This window comes from Xenopus laevis, chromosome 6L (genome assembly GCF_017654675.1).
Source record: "Xenopus laevis strain J_2021 chromosome 6L, Xenopus_laevis_v10.1, whole genome shotgun sequence".
In the NCBI taxonomy this organism is placed as follows: Eukaryota; Metazoa; Chordata; class Amphibia; order Anura; family Pipidae; genus Xenopus; species Xenopus laevis.
Window position 1 is genome coordinate 33,401,494 of NC_054381.1, and position 21,270 is coordinate 33,422,763.

Sequence of the window (21,270 nt, forward strand, 5' to 3'; positions counted from 1 at the left end):
AATTTTGAGATTTATCATACTCTGGCCCTTTAAGAACTCAAATTTGACTATTCCACCTTAAACCTGCCAAATTGCTGTATAAGTCAATAGGAGAGGTGACCAATTTGGTGATGTTTGAAGCCTTGAATCAAAATTTTTAAAGGGGTTGTTCACCTTTGAGATAACTTTTAGTATGATGTAGAGAGTGATATTCTGAGATAATTTGCAATTTGTTTTCATTTTTTATTATTAAAGGTTTTTGAATTATTTAGCTTTTTCTTAACCAATCTGGTAACTAGGGTCCAAATTACCCTAGCAACCATGCATTGATTTGAATAAGAGACTGGAATAGGAGAGGGCCTGAATAGAAGGATCAGTAATAAAAAGTGACAAATGACAATACATTTGTAGCCTTACAGAGCATTTGTTTTTTAGAAGGGAGTCAGCGACGCCCATTTGAAAAATGTCTGCAAAAGAGTCAGAAGAAAAAGGCAAATAAATATAAAACTATACCAAATAAATAATGAAAACCAATTGAAAAGTTGCTTAGAATTGGTTGTTCTATAACATAATAAAAGTTACCTTAAATGTGAACCACCCCTTTAATTCTGTTTGAATTTTTCTTATTCAAATCAAATTTGATTCGAGTTTTCGGGTTGATTCAATTCGAGCTCTAAACTGAGAAAATTAGATTTTATTAATACATTTCTATTGGTTGAATTCCGAATTAATGGATGTTTTAAAAAAATGGGAAGACAAGAAGAGTCACCTCGCACACCCTGGCCGTCCGAATGCTTGATAAAGGGGTACGCCCCGAAACATTGCATCTGCAAATAAACGAGCAAGGGTTTCCCTGCTAGAAATATCCTGTTGTGCCGGTGATTTTCTACTTCTCTGTTTTAAAAAACTCACACGAATTCGAATTTCGACCCCTGATAAATGTGCCCCTATGTAAAAATCATGTAAAATTAAATAAACCCAATAGGCTGGTTTTGTGTCCAAAAGGATTATCTTAAGTTTGGATCAAATTCAACGTACTGTTTTGTTATTACAGAGAAAAAGGAAATCTTTTTTAAAAATATGGATTATTTGGATAAAATGGAGTCTATGGGAAATGGCCTTTCCGTGATTTGGAGCTTTCTGGATAACAGGTTTACAGATAATGGATCCCAGACCTGGATACAGTAGCAGGTTAATAATGCACTTGATATCTACCAAGTTTCCTCTAGCCCATATATGAATGCTGAATGTGTATGGGTGATGGGCCACTTGTTGATATCCAACTAGATATTGTGCTAGAGTAGTAGGAGCTCCACTGTAGTAAAGGGGCACCAACTATAAGAGCATAGTGTTTTCACCAGGTCTAGTAACCCATAGTCAGTCAATTAGTAGGATGTTTTGGATGGTTCCCTGCTGTAAAGCAAACATCTGATTGGCTGCTATGTCTTTCGAAGCCTGGTTCAAATTATTGTTGGCTAAATGGTGATTAGTAAACAGATGCAAAACCAAGAGTAGTGAAATGAGAAAGACTATCACAGGAGGGAAACGGCATGGAAAGGCAGTTAACTTTTACCTTATCTAAGCTGGTTCCACAATCTACAAATCACTATTGATATATAGAATTTAATATCAAATCACTAGTTGTAGTGTTCCATGCACCACTGTTACTGTTAGGTGTCACTAAAAAATTTTATGCAATACATAGCGCAAAGTTGCCCCAATTTATTGACCCTTAGCAACCAAATACACATTTGTTTTTAATAATTTGAACCACAGCATTCAGGTTTGGGATCCCTTATACGGAAACTCGTTAACCAGAAAGCTTCGAATTAAGGGAAGGCCCTCTCCCATAGACTCCATTTTAAGCAAATCATTTTATTTTAAGCTGAGCTGTATGAATCTAGATAATATATGAATCTATAATTGGTTTTGGGTTAATTTCATGTTGAAATTATTTTTAGCAGACTTTAGCAGAGATCCAAATTATGGAAAGATGCCTTATTTGGAAAACCCCAGGTACCAAACATTCCGTATACGTAATAGATCTTGTACCTGTTAGCTAATTGGCTGCTATGAATTAACTCATTTTAAATGTTCAGATCATACAATAACTTCTCCTCATCCGTACTGTTTGGCATTGCCAGTTTTTAATAGTATTTTTGATTGGTTCATGTAGTATTGCAGATTTGCTTTGACACAGAAACGACATGATTCATACCAGTCTCAATTTATAAATGTGTACATTGAATTAGGAATGATTGAGGTTTAATAGTTTAATGGTAGTGCAGAAAATCTCTCTTAAATACATTTACTGTACCTTTTTCTTGGCATATTCTGAACTTCTGCTTTGTATCCACACTGTAAAGAAGCAAATGAAAAATGAATACCGAGATATCCCACACATTAACACATCCTATTAAATTCTAAGGAACGAATGTATAGTGGAGACACATCTCTCTCTAGTTATTGTTGATCTTTCTTCACAAAAGTTAGAGATCATCGAATCGTTGAATTAAGGCATTTATGGTGCAGCAAGATATTCCTTCCCTAGCTCCCCCAACATGGCAATCATATGTCATCTGAAAAGTTTGAGAATGCATGGTATGTGTGTCCAGGAACCAGTAATGTCATAGGGACAGATTTAATAAAGGGCGAAGTTGGCTTTTCTAGTGAAAATTCGCCAAAAAGACAATTCGAAAGTCATATTCATTTTGCTTCCTTGGACATTTTTTAATACTAAGTGGCCAGTTCCAGCTATTTCACCAACAATCACTAATAAAGACAAATATATGACCTATATGTATGTACCCGTCATATTTAAATGGATTTAAGCGCAAGTATGTTAACAAAGTTTTGCTAGGAAGAAAGTAATGCTAGAGATAAAAACGTTTGTGCTGACAAAGTTTCGCTGCTCAAATGACGCAATTATTCATTTGCCGAGATTAAATTTTGCATTTTCATAATTGCGCATATTCACTGCAAATTAACATCTGATGAAGATGCGCAAAGTATAGCTTTTCCAGGCGAAAATTCGGCCTTCAGTAAATTTGCCCCGTAGAGCAATAAAATCTTGCTTAAGAATGAATGAGGCACAATTAAACAAAGAATATGCTTTAAGGGTTCCTTTGTAAGGAATTGGCCTGTGAGAATTCAGATTTAACAAATCATTGGCCTACTGCATGGAAAATGTCAGGAATCATATCAGCCCAATTAGTGAACTCTCAATGAACTCATTTGTAGTTTAGCACTTGTTAACCATAGTCCTGGGCATATGATAGGTAACTTGGGAGCATGCCTCACTTGCAATAGTGATGCCCTCTCTTAATAGAACACTGCTATCCCTCAAGGTACAAATGATCAGTTTTTTCTTTTTGAACTTTTACTTGGATCTAGAATGATAGGTAATAACGCAAGAATGCTGTCCTGAACTGTGAATAAAGTAGAGCTCGTGAGCAAACATGTTGCTCACCGACCCCTTGGAAATTGCTTGTCGTGGCCTCAAAACAGGTGCTTATTTTTAAATTTAAGGCTTGGAGGCAAGTTTTGGTTTATAAAAACTAGGTATACTGACAAACAGCCTCGTGAAGGCTGCCAGTCCACATAGGACTTCCAGTTACCAATCACAGCCTTTATTTAGCACCCCAGGGACTTTTTTATGCTTGTCTTGCTCCCCAACTATTTTAACATTTGAATATTGCTCACAATTAAAAAAAAAAAAATTGGGGACCCAGCTGCTAGGTAGTAATTATGCAAGAAAAATAATAAAACAGTATGATGTTTTGCCTCCATATACCTAATAACTACTGTTGCCCTTCACTTCTTATTACCCATTCAGAATTAAAGTGGACCTGTCACCCAGATATAAAAATCTGTACAATAGAAGTCCTTTTCAAATTAAACATGAAACACAAATTCTTTTTTTTATTAAAGCATTCATAGCTGTTGCAAACTCATTTAAAAAATCTCAGCTGTCAATCAAATAGTGTCTGCCCCTCCTCTATGCCTTAGGCATAGAGGCTGGGCAGGCAATTACTTTCACTTTCCATTCAGCACTTCCTAGGTCACTGCTCTCCCCACATTCCCCCTGTTCCCTTCATCATTTAATTGTGTAGCCAGGGCATGGGGATGGACATCAGGTCCCCCATTCTGGTGCACAAACAAGATTTTGAGATGATGCAAGGCTTGTCCACAAAATGGCTCCTGCTTGCTTGCATTTAATTCCCAGATGGAAGGAAGCAAGATTCAAATAATTTTTACAGTTAATTTTGCTTGACTAACTGATAAAATAGGATTTTGAATTATTTTTTGGGGTGACAGGTCCCCTTTAAGGATGTTAAAGCATGAAGCAGTGCTTCTCAGACTGTAAAGGTGGCATACACATTACAATAACGATATAGTCACAGGAAAGAACTTTGACTTCTCTACTAACATTAAGGGGCAGATTTAATAAGGTTCGAATTTTAAATTTGAATTTTCACATTTGTTTTGTCAAAACTCAAAAATTCTAATTTTAATTCACCAACTCGAATTTAAATTCGAAATATGAGATTTATCACACCTTAACCCTGGAACAAAACTCAATTCGAATTTTCGGGTTGTTCTTATTCGATCGAATATTAGACTTTTGAGTTTTTTCATAAATAACCTCCCAATAAAGTGTGAGTACATTTGAATTTATTAAAAATAAATTTCATATAACCTCGAAATTCGATCTTTGATAAATCTGCCCCTAAGGGTTATATATCATTGTATATACAGGTAGAGAAACAAAAAAACCCTACCCCCCCTACCCTAAATAGACCCCCTCCTCCCCCCCAGCCTAGCTGCCCCCCCGGGCAAATGCCCCTAACTCTTTACTTACCCCTCTGTGCAGATTCTGTCCAGTGGAGTTCACGGACTCCATCTTCAGCTGCTTCGGTAATCTTCGAGTTTCGTCGCATGTTCGATTTATGAGCATTTTCCGGGGGGGGGGCAACTAGGCTGGGGGAGGAGGGAGGGGGGTCTATGTAGGGTAGGTTTTTGTTTATTAAGGGTTTGTTTCTCCTTTAAGGGCACACTCTCTTGTGAGTAGGGATGCACCAAATCCACTATTTTGGATTCGGCCGAACTCCCAAATCCTTTGCAAAAGATTTGGCCGAATACTGAACAGAATCCTAATTTGCATATGCAAATTAGGGGTGGGAAGGGGGAAACTTTTTATTTCCTTGTTTTGTGACAAAAAGTGACGCGAATTTCCTCCCCGTCCCTAATTTTTGCATATGCAAATTCGGATTCGTTCGGCCAGGCAGAAGGATTCAGCCGAATCCGAAACCTGCTGAAAAAGGCCGAATCCTGGATTCGGTGCATCCCTACTTGTGAGACATGCTTACTGATCTGGTAAGTGGATTCCTTGCTTCTTATCCTTCATGTAATACCATTATATACATAACATTATATAAAATAATATTTGCAGACACCTTGAAAAAGGATGTTAAGCACGTAAAGCCTTACGGCTGATGAAAGCTAAGAGTAAAAGTATTCACTCCCATTCATTCAACATCAAACCTCTGCCGCCATTGTTGTAGATCATGAAGTAATAGTAGTAAGGTAGTATGCCATTACAGCTCCCAGCATCCTCCAGCTCAGCATGCTTTGTATTATAGTTCCAAACTGGAGCCACACTATAGTATTAGACCATCAGTTGGTGGTTGTAGTTACAGATTGGCAACAGTTTAACCTTTTAAATGCCACAGATCGTAGAATCTACGTTCTGTGGCAAAGGTACTTGAAATGCCACAGAACGTAGATTCTACGTTCTGCAGCATTTCCTGGTTCAGGAGCGGAGGAGCGGCTGTTAGAGCCGTTCGCTCCGTTCCTGCTCGATCCCCTGCCCCTAGGCAACGAGCAGAGCAGGGGATCGAGTGGCCCCTGGGGCGCGATCGCCCAGGGGCCCAAAAACAGCAGCAGGCACGTGTTACTTACGTGTCCTGCTGCTGCAGCCTGCACCGGATCGACGATCTCCGCCCCCACAGCACACAGACAGGAACCACGAGGCAGATGTCTTCCAGAGGCTCTTCCTGATCGCCTGCAACAGTCTCCAGCGACTTTTTCAGGTTAGTGCAACAATTACACACACAAACACACCAACACACACTTATTACAGTAATACACACTTAGATTCACACTTACACACACTTACACATACATTTTTGGGGATTGGGGGGGTCACTTACACTCACTGCACTTACACACATGTGCACACGCACACACGCGCACATAACATGTAATTTACCATTTGTACACACGCACACGCACATACATGGCATTGTGGCTTTTTCTTTTTTTTTCTTATCGCATCGTTTCTTTTTTTGGCTGAAAAAAATGTTTTATTGCCATTACGCATAGCGTATTCGCTAACCGTACTGTGCAATACCTTTTGTATGTTATTTCGGTGATTATATTGCAATTTTGGGTATTTTGGTGCATTTTTAGCCATTTTATTGAATTTTTAGCCATTTTATTGCATTTTCAGCTCTGCATATGTTGTGTTCACTTGTTTCTAGCCGTAGAACCTGTTTGGCCCATCTAAAATATTCAAACTGTGATTCTGACGGCCGATAACACTAGTCTGGAAAAAAAACATTGATTTTTGTGGTTTTATTGGATTTTTTTGCATTTCACCCTTTACTGCCTTATTTTGTTTTGCCTTGTAAATTTTATCTACTATATATCCATTTGGGGGTCTCTGTGCGCCACATAGTTTGGTATATCTATGCATATTGGGCATCAAAGTGTTCAGTAGACCTCTGGCGTTCATATTTAGGATGTTTTATGCTGATACGTTACGAAATGTGGGGCATATAATGGGGTAAAATTCAAGCTTTCTGACAATTTTCAGAAATTTGATAAAAACCGTTATATTCAGCATTGCTTTGCAGTTTGGCAGTTTGCAGTAGAAACACTTATTTACCCATATTGGATTCGTCAGAATGTGTACTTTCTGAAAATATATGGTTTTCTGGGGTCTCTGTACTGTTAGGGGGGTCTAATGTCGCATAATACACACACCAGGTGCTTATATTGCAGCAGCCAGCGCGTCAGCTGTGAAAATTTATATACACTATTGTCATTTGGGGGTCTCTGTGCGCCACATAGTTTGGTATATCTATGCATATTGGGCATCAAAGTGTTCAGTAGACCTCTGGCGTTCATATTTAGGATGTTTTATGCTGATACGTTACGAAATGTGGGGCATATAATGGGGTAAAATTCAATCTTTCTGACAATTTTCAGAAATTTGATAAAAACCGTTATGTTCAGCATTGCTTTGCAGTTTGGCAGTTTGCAGTAGAAACACATATTTACCCATATTGGATTCGTCAGAATGTGTACTTTCTGAAAATATATGGCTTTCTGGGGTCTCTGTACTGTTAGGTGGTCTAATGTCGCATATTACACACACCAGGTGCTTATATTGCAGCAGCCAGCGCGTCAGCCGTGAAAATGTATATACACTATTGTCATTTGGTGGTCTCTGTGCGCCGCATAGTTTGGTATATCTATGCATATTGGGCATCAAAGTGTTCAGTAGACCCCTGGCGTTCATATTTAGGATGTTTTATGCTGAAACGTTACGAAATGTGGGGCATATAATGGGGTAAAATTCAATCTTTCTGACGATTTTCAAAAATTTGATAAAAACCGTTATGTTCAGCATTGCTTTGCAGTTTGGCAGTTTGCAGTAGAAACACACATTTACCCATATTGGATTCGTCAGAATGTGTACTTTCTGAAAATATATGGTTTTCTGGGGTCTCTGTACTGTTAGGGGGGTCTAATGTCGCATAATACACACACCAGGTGCTTATATTGCAGCAGCCAGCGCGTCAGCCGTGAAAATGTATATACACTATTGTCATTTGGGGGTCTCTGTGCGCCACATAGTTTGGTATATCTATGCATATTGGGCATCAAAGTGTTCAGTAGACCTCTGGCGTTCATATTTAGGATGTTTTATGCTGATAAGTTACGAAATGTGGGGCATATAATGGGGTAAAATTCAAGCTTTGTGACGATTTTCAGAAATTTGATAAAAACGGTTACGTTCAGCATTGATTTGCAGTCTGGCAGTTTGCAGTAGAAACACTTATTTAACCATATTGGATTCGTCAGAATGTGTACTTTCTGAAAATATATGGTTTTCTGGGGTCTCTGTACTTTTAGGGGGGTCTAATGTCGCATAATACACACACCAGGTGCTTATATTGCAGCAGCCAGCGCGTCAGCCGTGAAAATGTATATACACTATTGTCATTTGGGGGTCTCTGTGCGCCACATAGTTTAGTATATCTATGCATATTGGGCATCAAAGTGTTCAGTAGACCCCTGGCGTTCATATTTAGGATGTTTTATGCTGATACGTTACGAAATGTGTGGCATATAATGGAGTAAAATTCAAGCTTTCTGACAATTTTCAGAAATTTGATAAAAACCGTTATGTTCAGCATTGCTTTGCAGTTTGGCAGTTTGCAGTAGAAACACTTATTTACCCATATTGGATTCGTCAGAATGTGTACTTTCTGAAAATATATGGTTTTCTGGGGTCTCTGTACTGTTAGGGGGGTCTAATGTTGCATAATACACACACCAGGTGCTTATATTGCAGCTGCCAGTGCGTCAGCCGTGAAAATGTATATACACTATTGTCATTTGGGGGTCTCTGTGCGCCACATAGTTTGGTATATCTATGCATACTGGGCATCAAAGTGTTCAGTAGACCCCTGGCGTTCATATTTAGGATGTTTTATGCTGATAAGTTACGAAATGTGGGGCATATAATGGGGTAAAATTCAAGCTTTGTGACGATTTTCAGAAATTTGATAAAAACCGTTACGTTCAGCATTGCTTTGCAGTTTGGCAGTTTGCAGTAGGAACACATATTTACCCATATTGGATTCGTCAGAATGTGTACTTTCTGAAAATATATGGTTTTCTGGGGTCTCTGTACTGTTAGGGGGGTCTAATGTCGCATATTACACACACCAGGTGCTCATATTGCAGCAGCCAGCGCGCGTCAGCCGTGAAAATGTATATACACTATTGTCATTTGGGGGTCTCTGTGCGCCACATAGTTTGGTATATCTATGCATATTGGGCATCAAAGTGTTTAGTAGACCCCTGGCGTTCATATTTAGGATGTTTTATGCTGATAAGTTACGAAATGTGGGGCATATAATGGGGTAAAATTCAAGCTTTGTGACGATTTTCAGAAATTTGATAAAAACCGTTACGTTCAGCATTGCTTTGCAGTTTGGCAGTTTGCAGTAGGAACACATATTTACCCATATTGGATTCGTCAGAATGTGTACTTTCTGAAAATATATGGTTTTCTGGGGTCTCTGTACTGTTAGGGGGTCTAATGTCGCATATTACACACACCAGGTGCTCATATTGCAGCAGCCAGCGCGCGTCAGCCGTGAAAATGTATATACACTATTGTCATTTGGGGGTCTCTGTGCGCCACATAGTTTGGTTTATCTATGCATATTGGGCATCAAAGTGTTTAGTAGACCCCTGGCGTTCATATTTAGGATGTTTTATGCTGATAAGTTACGAAATGTGGGGCATATAATGGGGTAAAATTCAAGCTTTGTGACAATTTTCAGAAATTTGATAAAAACCGTTATGTTCAGCATTGCTTTGCAGTTTGGCAGTTTGCAGTAGAAACACTTATTTACCCATATTGGATTCGTCAGAATGTGTACTTTCTGAAAATATATGGTTTTCTGGGGTCTCTGTACTGTTAGGTGGTCTAATGTCGCATAATACACACACCGAGTGGTTATATTGCAGCAGCCAGCGCGTCAGCCGTGAAAATGTCTATACATATTGTCATTTGGGGGTCTCTGTGCGCCACATAGTTTGGTATATCTATGCATATTGGGCATCAAACTGTTTAGTAGACCCCTATGTTTATATTTAGGATGCTTTATGCTGGTAATGATACATGGACAATACGATGCTGGAAAGTTGAAGCTTTGAGGCAATTTCCAGATATTTCACCAAAACCGCCAAATTTGGCAAAGCCTTGCGACTCAGTAGTTTGGAGCAGAAAGGCATGGGTACCCATTTTAGATTCCGTAGAATGTGTACTTTCCAAAAATATATGGGTTTGGGGGGTAAACATATATTTCTGTGTTTTTACCCCGCAAAAATGCAGTCAATGTGTTGATTTTTCATTAGCTGAAGTTACCCACGGGACTGTTTGTATGCGCTAACTTCATTTTGGGGCCTCTAAATGCCAGATACTTTGGTAAACTTATGAACAATGGCCACCAAAATGTTCAGAGGAACCCTGGCAATCATATTTAGGGTGCTTTTTCTTAGTACGTAATGACACATGGGTGATATGGTGCTGGGAAGTTGAAGCTTTGAGGCAATTTTCAGATATTTCACCAAAACCGGCAACTTTGGGAAAGCCTTGCGACTCGGTAGTTTGGAGCAATAAGGCATGGGTACCCATTTTAGATTCTGTAGAATGTGTACTTTCCAAAAATGTATGGGTTTGGGGGGTAAACATATATTTCTGTGTTTTTACCCCACAAAAATGCAGTCAATGTGTTGATCTTTCATTAGCTGAAGTTACCCACAGGACTATTTGTATGCGCTAACTTCATTTTGGGGCCTCTAAATGCCAGATACTTTGGTAAACCTATGAACAATGGCCACCAAACTGTTCGGAGGAACCCTGGCAATCATATTTAGGGTGCTTTTTCTTGGTGCATAACGATACATGGGTGATATGGTGCTGAGAAGTTGAAGCTTTGAGGCAATTTTCAGATATTTCACCAAAACTGACAATTGTGGGAAAGCCTTGCGACTCAGTAGTTTGGAGCAGAAAGGCATGGGTACCCATTTTAGATTCTGTAGAATGTGTACTTTCCAAAAATATATGGGTTTTGGGGGGTAAACATATATTTCTGTGTTTTTACCCCACAAAAATGCAGTCAATGTGTTGATTTTTCATTAGCTGAAGTTACCCACGGGACTGTTTGTATGCGCTAACTTCATTTTGGGGCCTCTAAATGCCAGATACTTTGGTAAACTTATGAACAATGGCCACCAAAATGTTCAGAGGAACCCTGGCAATCATATTTAGGGTGCTTTTTCTTAGTACGTAATGACACATGGGTGATATGGTACTGGGAAGTTGAAGCTTTGAGGCAATTTTCAGATATTTCACCAAAACCGACAACTTTGGGAAAGCCTGGCGACTCAGTAGTTTGGAGCAATAAGGCATGGGTACCCATTTTATATTCTGTAGAATGTGTACTTTCCAAAAATGTATGGGTTTGGGGGGTAAACATATATTTCTGTGTTTTTACCCCACAAAAATGCAGTCAATGTGTTGATCTTTCATTAGCTGAAGTTACCCACAGGACTATTTGTATGCACTAACTTCATTTTGGGGCCTCTAAATGCCAGATACTTTGGTAAACCTATGAACAATGGCCACCAAACTGTTCGGAGGAACCCTGGCAATCATATTTAGGGTGCTTTTTCTTGGTGCATAACGATACATGGGTGATATGGTGCTGAGAAGTTGAAGCTTTGAGGCAATTTTCAGATATTTCACCAAAACCGACAATTGTGGCAAAGCCTTGCGACTCAGTAGTTTGGAGCAGAAAGGCATGGGTACCCATTTTAGATTCAGTAGAATGTGTACTTTCCAAAAATATATGGGTTTGGGGGGTAAACATATATTTCTGTGTTTTTACCCCACAAAAATGCAGTCAATGTGTTGATTTTTCATTAGATGAAGTTACCCACGGGACTGTTTGTATGCGCTAACTTCATTTTGGGGCCTCTAAATGCCAGACACTTTGGTAAACTTATGAACAATGGCCACCAAAATGTTCAGAGGAACCCTGGCAATCATATTTAGGGTGCTTTTTCTTAGTATGTAATGACACATGGGTGATATGGTGCTGGGAAGTTGAAGCTTTGAGGCAATTTTCAGATATTTCACCAAAACCGACAACTTTGGGAAAGCCTTGCGACTCAGTAGTTTGGAGCAGAAAGGCATGGGTACCCATTTTAGATTCAGTAGAATGTGTACTTTCCAAAAATATATGGGTTTGGGGGGTAAACATATATTTCTGTGTTTTTACCCCACAAAAATGCAGTCAATGTGTTGATTTTTCATTAGATGAAGTTACCCACAGGACTATTTGTATGCGCTAACTTCATTTTGAGGCCTCTAAATGCCAGATACTTTGGTAAACCTATGAACAATGGCCACCAAATTGTTTGGAGGAACCCTGGCAATCATATTTAGGGTGCTTTTTTTTGGTGCGTAACGATACATGGGTGATATGGTGCTGGGAAGTTGAAGCTTTGAGGCAATTTTCAGATATTTCACCAAAACCGACAATTTTGGGAAAGCCTTGCGACTCAGTAGTTTGGAGCAGAAAGGCATGGGTACCCATTTTAGATTCGGTAGAATGTGTACTTTCCAAAAATATATGGGTTTTGGGGGGTAAACATATATTTCTGTGTTTTTACCCCACAAAAATGCAGTCAATGTGTTGATCTTTCATTAGCTGAAGTTACCCACGGGACTGTTTGTATGCGCTAACTTCATTTTGGGGCCTCTAAATGCCAGATACTTTGGTAAACTTATGAACAATGACCACCAAAATGTTCAGAGGAACCCTGGCAATCATATTTAGGGTGCTTTTTCTTAGTACGTAATGATACATGGGCGATATGGTGCTGGGAAGTTGAAGGTTTGAGGCAATTTTCAGATATTTCACCAAAACCGACAATTTTGGGAAAGCCTTGCGACTCAGTAGTTTGGAGCAGAAAGGCATGGGTACCCATTTTAGATTCAGTAGAATGTGTACTTTCCAAAAATATATGGGTTTGGGGGGTAAACATATATTTCTGTGTTTTTACCCCACAAAAAATGCAGTCAATGTGTTGATTTCTCAGTAGCTGAAGTAAAGTCCTGATCAATTTGGATGTGCTAACTTCATATTGGTGTCTCTAAATGCCAGATACTTTGGTAAACCTATGCATAATAGGTATCAAACTGTTCAGTGGACCCCTGGCAATCATATTTCAGGTGCTTTTTCTTGGTACCTAATATAGTTTGGGATATGCGGAGCAGCAAAATAAAACCTTTGAAATGATTTTTCAGAATTTTGAATTTTTTTTTGAAAAACCGCTATTTTCAGACAAGCTTTTATGTTTGGTAGTTGGGAGTAGAGAGACATAGTTACCCATTTTGTAATCGGCAGAATGTGTACTTTTCAAAAATGTATGGTTTTCTGGGGTAAACCTACGGTTTCAGGATTTTTTGCCTTGGAATCTAAAGCATGCTGTTTTCTGCCTTAGTGCTTTCAAAATTCGGTAATATACTGCCGGGAGTTTTTGCTGTACAGAAATCCTAAATCTCCCTAAAACTATACATATCTGGTATTGGCACGTTCGAGAGACATAAGGCTTTCCAAATCAGTTGGATTTTCATCCCTAAAATGAAATATTTTTCTGGTATAAATTGATATACGATGAAAAATGGTAATTTTTCATTTTTTTTTGGTATTTAGCACTATAAATTTTTTTGCACAGGTGGAAATACATGAAAACTCAGGCAGATTTAGAAAGCTCAGTTTCTACCGAAAAAAACAATGTATAGTTTTCCTAGGTAAACTATAGGTTTCCCCTCAGAAAATGCCCCTAAAGTGAGAGAGCACAAAATGTTTCAAAAACGGCTGGCATTTCGCGTAACCAAAATGTGAAATTCTGCTGGCACTTAAAGGGTTAAAATGAAACTCTGGCCAAAATAAACACCCAGTATATTGCATGTAGTGAATGTCTCCATGATATTGGCAGGAACAAGGACTGTGTGTATGAAGCTTTATAATCGGCTGCCCTTTAGGGGTTAAATCATGTTCCATCCTAACCAGCTCATGTTAGTTAAAAAGATCAATTCATTTAGCCCCCAAAATATAAATCAGGAGTGCCTCGAAGAAGCGTTTCCCTTGAAAATGCATTCTTTTGAAATCTGTAAATCTAATTAGTTTGTTTTATGAAGGCTATTAAACGTTCCTGATTATTACTAGACTGGTACAGTCTTTTAACTCTGCTCGCCTCCGTAGGGGGTGTACTGAGCTCGGAAAAAGCCAAGCCTGACCATTATCATTCTGAATACTTGTGTTTTTCATTATAATATCAGTTCGCATACGGTGGATGTATGGAAGCCTTGCAATGTTTACGACATTAATCCCATGTGTTATTTATTTTTTCAAGCCATAACGAATTCCAGTTGATAGGGACATATAATGCATAGTTGGGATAAAAGTCTTCTTCTCTGATTCCATTTTACAGAATGTTCTTTTTCAGAAGAGGCAGCGGGGTTTTTATATAGTCGCCTGTCTGCGAATCAAATTGATCCTTAAATGAAATGTTTAAATTCAGTAGCTAATGAGCAGCTTACATTAGTGTGCATGACCCATAACTTCCTTCTCCAGCTGAGATCTTTAGCTGCAAACCCTAAAACAGCATGCCAATGTCAATTTGGGAGCAAGACAGGCTGCTCTAAAACACATGGATATTTAGCGTTGTCCCTTCTTGGCACACATGGGAATGTAACGTTCATCGACATCTTAGGCAAAGACTGTGGATTCTTTGACTTGGACACTAGTTTTTTTTTTTTTCCAGTAGTAACTGCTCATAATTTACTACATAAAAAGGCTCACTAAACTCGGGCAATGTTTAGTAAAAGAACGCAAAAAAATAAAAATAACTTTTTATCTGCATGCATATTATTAAGATAAATGAAGTACCGAACCCCTGATTTTATGTGGAAAATGGACCGTTAACGACACTGATTCTCCCTGCCAAAGTGCAAGCAAGTTAATATGAAGCATGTCACACTATATTATTTTCCATTAAACGAAGGAATGAAATTGAATAAGGTTATGTGAAAGAGCCATGTTTTATTAAGACAAACGTACGGGAATACGGGCCAACAGAAAAGTACGGTACCATGGTATGTAACAATAATATTCAACGGTTTGTATACATAAAACATATATATATGATAATCTGTGATCATAAAAAACACACATCTGCTATGCCCAGTAACATTTAATATTTCAAAATAATATAGTAAAGTTTTACACATAGAATTTAATTGGAAGAGTAAAAAAAAATCACCACATTAATATTGGAATAAAATATATAGCCTATAAAAACGGGTAAATATACAGTTGAGTGACGTTCTAGCCTGTACTGGAGGAACATAAGTCTCGTTGATGGACATATCCTTTCACGGATAATATTAGAGACTCACGCAAGTGGAAACAAAATCTACCAGAGGATTTTCTGTGATGCACAGAATCTTTATTCCGATTTTGAATCCCCAAAAAAGTTCTAGGATACAGCCAAGTCCTAAACCAAATGAATAACAGATCCTATATGTGTGCTAAATAAAAAGCTTCATTTTACAGTAACGCTATCCAGTAGCGTAACTAGAGGGGGTGGGCCCTGGTGCGTGACGCGCAGCCGGGCCCCGCCCCCTCCGTACAGCCCACATTTTCAGTGGCGTGCGGGCTGCCAGGGGGCCCTGACCCGCTCGCACCCCCTGCTCCCCCGGTCGTTCCGCCACTGACGCTATCCGTTATCTGGAAACCCATTATACAGAAAGCTCCGAATTGTGGGAAAGCTGTCTCCTGTAGACTCCATTTTATCCAAATTATACATTTTTTTTAAAGATTATGTTGTTTTTCTCTGTAGTAATAAAACAGTGCCTTGTACTTGATCCAAACTAAGATATAATTAATCCTTATTGGAAGCAAAACCAGCCTGTTGGGTTTAATTAATGTTTAAATGATTTTCTAGTAGACTTAAGGTATGAAGATCCATATTATATCCGGGAAAACCTCAGGTCCTGAGCATTCTGGATAATAGATCCCGTACCTGAATATGAAGTATATTACTATTTTCAAGTGAAATCACAGTCTTGGTTTATAACATGTCTATACCCTACACATTCTACAGGTATGGGACCTGTTCTCCAGAATGCTTGGGACCTGGGGTTTTCTGGATAATGGATCTTTCTGTAACTTTTTAGCATTTTAATCAGTGGAAACACTTGGAAGAGTTATTAGCAGTCCTATCCTAAAGCTAAGCCGATGATGATCTTGCTAACTGTCATTCACAGGAGAGCCCTGGCAAGCAGAGTGCACAAGAGTTGGAATTTACTTGTAATGGGCAGGATTTGGGGTGGGTTAATGCATAATTTAGCATTGTCAGGGCAGATTAGGTACATTGCCTGAAATACCCTGCACTTTTATTTTGCAAATACAGGTATGGGATCCGTTATCCAGAAACCCGTTATCCAGAAAGCTCTAAATTACAGAAAGCCCATAGAATCCATTTTATCCAAACAATCCCAATTTTTAAAAATTATTTCCTTTTTCCCTGTAATAATAAAACAGTAGCTTGTACTTGATCCCAACTAAGATATAATTAATCCTTATTGGAAGCAAAAACAGCCTATTTGGTTAATGTAATGTTTACACGATTTTCTAGTAGACTTAAGGTATAAAGATCCAAAGTACGGAAAGATCTATGCATATACACAGAGAGAACATACTATTGTAATTACTACCAAATTGATAGGAAATCTTAGGGGGCTGGAAATCATTTTCATGTTAGCTGGGGTAAATGAACTGTTCTATTATTAATCTCATGGGTGCTGTACATCTGGATCTTTTATGTTAGCTGGAGGTAAATGAGCTGATCTTTCTGCTTTAACCTCTTCATTACTGTGTATTGGGATAGAAGAGGAGCGGACAATTTACTGGACATTTTTCTTTCCATTAACCTCTTGGGTGGTGAATATGTGGAATTTTAGCTGGGCATCAGTGCTGGGGTTTTTTCCCCATTCATTTTGTTAGTTTCCTACCAGTGGGGCCAACCAAAATGGCAATCAGGGGTGCTCCGCCTATGAGGCAAAAAAGCCGCTCCTGGTAACTAAGGGCAGAATTTCTGGTTTTCAACCCGGAAATTCAGCTCTTCTAGTGCAGAGAGCGCAATTGTGCTCTCTGCACTAGCGACGTGGACCCCCCGGACCCCTGTTCGGCGCTGAAGGTGAGTGCCGTGAGGAGGCGGGGGGCGGCAAAAACAAAGGCCGTCTCGGGCGGCAAATTTGGCAGGATCGCCCCTGATGGCAATTGATAGCAAAAGAAAGATAACAGAAATAACACTGCTGCTATTATTTTTAAATTTTTACAGTGGTAACCCTAAGGGGGTTATTTATTAAACCTTTAATTGTTTTTGGGGCAAAACTCGAATTTTACATTACATGGAAAAAATACAGGTATAGGACCTGTTATCCAGAATGCTGGAGACTTGGGGTTTTCCGGATAATGGATCTTTCTGTAATAACCATTCCTTAAGTCTACTAGAAAATCATGTAAACATTAAATGAACCCAATAGGCTGGTTTTGCTTCCAATAAGGATTAACAGTGGCGGAACTACCGGGGGAGCAGGAGGTGCGAGCAGGCCAGGGCCCGCACCCCCTCAGGGCCCCCCGCCATTCCGTTCACCGCTGAAAATGCGGCCAAATGCGGCCGTAAGGAGAGGGATGGGGCCCGGCTGCGCGTCACGCACCAGGGCCCGCCCCCTCTAGGATCGCTACTGAGGATTAATTATATCTTAGTTGGGATCAAGTACAAGGTACTGTTTTATTATTACAGAGAAAAAGAAAACCATTTTTTAAAATGTACATTATTTGGATAAAATGGAGTCTATTGGAGATGGCCATTCCGTAATACAGCGCTTTCTGGATAACGGGTTTCTAGAATAAAGGATACCATACCTGTACCCCGATGCTGCAAAATGTCAATCTGAAAATTCACCATCTCAGACCTGTCGAGGTCCTGTATAAGTCAAAGGGAGAGGCACTTATCCCAATTTGAAGTTATTGTGGTCTGCGCCGGATTTAGCTGAAAAATCAAACCTTTTCAGGATTTTCGGGGAAAAATCGAGTGATTCAGGAAAAATGCCCGAAAAATTAGTGATTCGAGTTTTTGATCGATTTCATTGATTTTTCTTCACAATCCGCTTAAATTAGTTTTTTTTTTTATTACTAGTTAAACTAAAATCAAAATAAGCTAAAATTAATGTTATGAGATAAATTTGGATCTAAGTAAATAACCCCCTAAATGTTTCTTTTTAAAGCTGCACTGCTTTTTCTTGCAGTGAAATTTATAGAACAAATTTGGTAAGAGAGAATTCAAATACTACATTATATGCTTGAAGTAGCTACAAATACAAAGCTGAAATTTTACAATCACTCTTCTTAAGTGCCTTGGAGTGAAGGGATGCTTTCTGACACATTTTTATGTTTTTGTATTAAGCACTTCTTCATTATAGCCCTTAAAGGAAAACTATACCCCCAAAATGAATATTTAAGCAACAGATAGTTCATATCATATTAAGTGGCATATTAAAAAATCTTACCAAACTGGAATATATATTTAAGTAAATCTTGCCCTTTTACATCTCTTGCCTTGAGCCACCATTTTGTGATAGTCTGTGTGCTGCCTCAGAGATCACCTGACCAGAAATACTACAACTCTAACTGTAACAGGAAGAAGTGTTGAAGCATAAGACACAACTCTGTCTGTTAATTGGCTCATGTGACCTAACATGTATAGTTTTTGTTTGTTTGTGTGCACAGTGAATTGTACGATCCCAGGGGGCGGCCCTTATTTTTTAAAATGGCAATTTTCTATTTATGATTACCCAATGGCACATACTACTAGAAAAGTATATTATTATGAAAATGGTTTATTTACATGAAACAGGGTTTTATATATGAGCTGTTTTATGCAATATCTACATTGTTTGGGGGGTATAGTTTTCCTTTAAAGGGCATGTTCATCATCTAAAATGGCTCATCATAAAAGTACTTTTCCTTTGGGTGTATAGTATATCATATGCTTGGTGAAAGACTCCAGTGCACTTAGGCTTAAAGGAAATCACGAAAAAATTATAGTGTAAAATGGCAGAACCTTAGATCTTTTATCTAAAACTCAAATGTGTGGGTAGCTTTAATTATTAAAAGAGAAATCATTTTAAAGGCAAGCTTGACATTGCTTTCCTATAACTGCAAATAAATGCATTAATTACTTCACTTATAGGTTTTAAAATAATGGTTCACTTGACTGGCAAGGCTGCTAAAACGTAATTCATTATTTAAGTATAATATCCATTAAAAGTGATCACGATGTATGAAAGTGAATGACTTTGCAGAGCATTAATGGATTTAACACTATATTGAGTCACCCCTTTGGAGCCTAATTATACCTCAATCGTTTACCTTTTCAGTTTTCTTAGATTAAGACGAGCAGAATTTTGATTTGTAAAAAAGAAAAAAATTCTTGAGAGCAGAAACAGTTCATTTTGGTATCTCTTTCAGATTTGAACATTACTGAGCCCATTTCTTCAGGCCAATTTACCAGCATCACCATAATTGTACAGGTATGGGATCCGTTATCTGGAAACTCATTATCACGAAAGTTTTGAATTATGGAAAGGCCATCTCCCATAGACCTCATTTAAATTAAGTAACTTACATTTATAAAATTACTTTCTTTTTTGGTGCAATAATAAATCAGTACCTTGTACTTGATGGTAACTAAGCTGCATAAATCCAAATTGGCGGCAAAACAATTCTATTGGGTTTTTTTCATGTTTAAATGATTTTAGCAGACTTAAAGGTGAACTCCGGCTTCCAAACCAAAATTTGATATAAAGAGGCCCACATAACACAGAAACCCCTAATATACTCATCACAGTTACCTGTTTTTCAAAAAGTATGAATACATGGCATTTTCTATGCTGAAATCCAGCTGTTTAACAGTTCTTCTCTTTCTGCATCATTTGAAATCCCGGCAGGGAAGGAGGGACTAAACACTGATGTTACAAATTGTAACAACTCCTCCACAGCTTACAGACAGCCTGCAGGAACTACATAACCCACAATGCATTGCACTGTAGTTCCTTATTGAAATCACATGTGAGGGAATTGTGGGGTTTGGAGGATGCAGGTTAAGGACAGTAACAGTAGTCAGCCAGCTCAGCAAAGTAGTCAGAAAGATCAGCAGGAGAGCAGGGGGCTGGGCTTGGGGAACTGTCAGAAACCATTAAAAATCATGAAAAGTCTGCATATTTTTTAATTGATGTATATTGCAAAGTTGCTTGGAATTATCTTTACTTTTCAAAAAGCTTAAGTTATGTTTTTGTGGAATTCCCCTTTAAGGGATGGAGACACAAATTATGGAAAGATCACTTCTCAGAAAATACCCAGGTCCCAAGCATTTGTTATAAGAGGTCCCATACCTGTACTTACTAACATATTCTCACCCAAAAATTCAAAAATAAGAAAGCAACAACCAAGGGGTTTGTGAGCAGCATGTTGCTCGCGAGTTACTGGTTGGGGATCCCTGCTCTTGATTGTAAGCTTATGGGTGCAATACCACTTTCATTCACTACCTACACATACATTTCTTTTAATCTTAGTAAATATTCAGTCCAGATGTAACAGTCCCTACAGCTAATTCTATTGGTGATTAGTGAGCTATGTTCTTACCTATACCCCAGTATCATTTCAATCCCTCTTAGGGTAAGTCAACACAGCGCGTTTTGGGGAGATTTGGTCGTCTGACAACTAATCACCTCGTTTTTGTGGCGACCAATCTCCCCAAACGCCTTCCCTGACTCTGCGCCGGCTAAAATGAAAAAAAAAAAACGCTGGTGCTAATCATATGCGGCGATTCGTTTTCCAAATTTGCCTGAAGTTTCCACTTCGGGCGACTTCAGAAAAGGAACTGCTGCATGTGATTAGCACTGGCGTTTTTTCATTTTAGCCGGCTAAATGAAAAAATGGCAGTAATCACACACAGCGATTCGTTTTCCGAAGTTGCCCGAAGTTTTCACGTTTGGGCAACGAGGTGATTAGTCGCCAGGTGACCATATCTCCCCAAAACGCCCTGTGTGGCCTGACCTTTACAGAGAGAATGACATCAGAAAATAACCTTTTTTATTATCTATCATTATCTTTGAGTGCTATTTATCATTTTGCCATAAAAGTATTTGCCTGATGCTTTTACATTACCTTTTTAATTACCCTGTTCCTCAATGAGGGGGCTGCCATATTTGTGCAGCAGGAGTCTGTTAGCATTAGAAACTCTAACTGACAGATTGAGAAGGGACAGTCAGGTTGGCAAAAAGAG

The 21,270-nt window shown here is 38.7% G+C and overlaps 1 protein-coding gene across 8 annotated transcripts in view; it reads left to right on the forward strand.

Moving 5' to 3' along the window:
• The window catches only part of LOC108718845 (cytoplasmic dynein 1 intermediate chain 1), a 234,933-nt gene that overhangs the window by 201,374 nt on the left and 12,289 nt on the right, over positions 1–21,270 (forward strand). Inside the window, exon 19 of one of the 8 annotated variants that reach the window (XR_005961759.1) lies at positions 19,455–19,516. The exons of the other annotated variants lie outside the window; for them this stretch is intronic. The gene's annotated coding sequence lies outside the window, so the exon portion shown is untranslated. The remainder of the gene's footprint in view (positions 1–19,454; positions 19,517–21,270) is intronic. 8 annotated transcript variants of the gene reach the window in all.